The following is a 1,383-nucleotide window of genomic DNA, read 5'->3' as shown; positions in this document are numbered from 1 at the left end:
ACATTTTCCAAACCTTGCTAAAATACAGATGGTGAACCATAGAGGAATATGTGTGTAATCTCTCTGGTCAAAGCAGCAACATTTTTCTAAATAGTTGAGCGCAAACACATGTTACCCATCCTCTCAAGCAATGCGATGAAATGAACAAAGTTGTTGAGCCATTTCTAAGGCCTCATCCCCCACCCTCTTCGCCCCTTGTCGGCTGAGCAATTCACTACTGAGCTAGCTCTATTGGTCTCCGAGGTAAACCCTTCTATAGATCAAAGGACAATCAGACCCTGCAAATCATAGCGGCGAGTCGACGAAAGAGACATTTGTATGGGCCACCGAGGTCTAGCTTCCCTTTGTTTCTTCTGCTCTATGTGGGAATCTAAACTGGGTGGAAATTTTCCTTTTTTATGTGAGTATGTGGCTGCACTTTCCTGAATTTAAGCCTCTAGGGGGTAACAACCCCTCCCTCAGAACATATTTATATGACATATCCAAACTGCGCAAAAATATAGATGATGACACTGGTAGAAAAGGGGGCAAAGGTCCAGGCCGGGTCAGCCCATTAGTCCTGGTTCGGTCCAGAACCGGGACCCATGGTGGCATTGGACCCGGTTCGTGAGCCCTGGGGGCCGGCCGGGCCACGTGGGCCATTGGTCCCGGTTCGTCTGGACCTTTTGGTCCCTGTTGGTGGGACGAACCGGGACCAATGGGCCTCGCTCCTGGCCCACCATCCTTGGTCCCGGTTGGTGGCATGAACCGGGACCAAAGGCTGCCCTTTAGTCCCAGTTCATGCCACCAACTGGGACCAATGAGGTTCCTATATATACCCCCTCGCGTAAGAGCAGAGCACACTGCTTTATTTTTTCTGGCCGCCGAGGGGGAGAGGGCTTGGTGGTGCTCTACTCACCTCCTATGCACATAAGGTGTTCGATGGAATGCCCGAGCCACACTACTTGAGCTTTCTCCTCTCCAAGCTCGACTTCCAAGCTCCATTTTCCTCAATATTTGTCTAGGTTTAGCGATCCGTCACGCGCCGTCCCCGTCTTCACCGTCATCGATCACCCGCGCCGATCTTATCGCCAGCACCATCGTGGTGAGCCTCTTGTTCTTATCTTCTTTCTGAAAGGAAAAATATTCTTACTTGTATGTCTAGATAGATACTTGTATTATTTTCTTACTTTTATTATTGCATCTTATATAGTGCGATGGTTTTGGTATCCGCCCCCGTCGGCCCTCGTCCTGTCTATGATTCGGATGTGGTATATATTATCTTTTCATAACTATTGGTTCATTTATTGTTTATGAAAATTATACCGACCAACGTGACATAGATTTTATTTATCTAGGAGGTTGTTGAACTGGAAATTCCAACCGACCCTATTGTCGAGAGGT

This window comes from Triticum dicoccoides, chromosome 7B (assembly GCF_002162155.2).
Source record: "Triticum dicoccoides isolate Atlit2015 ecotype Zavitan chromosome 7B, WEW_v2.0, whole genome shotgun sequence".
In the NCBI taxonomy this organism is placed as follows: Eukaryota; Viridiplantae; Streptophyta; class Magnoliopsida; order Poales; family Poaceae; genus Triticum; species Triticum dicoccoides.
This window is presented reverse-complemented; position numbering follows the sequence as displayed.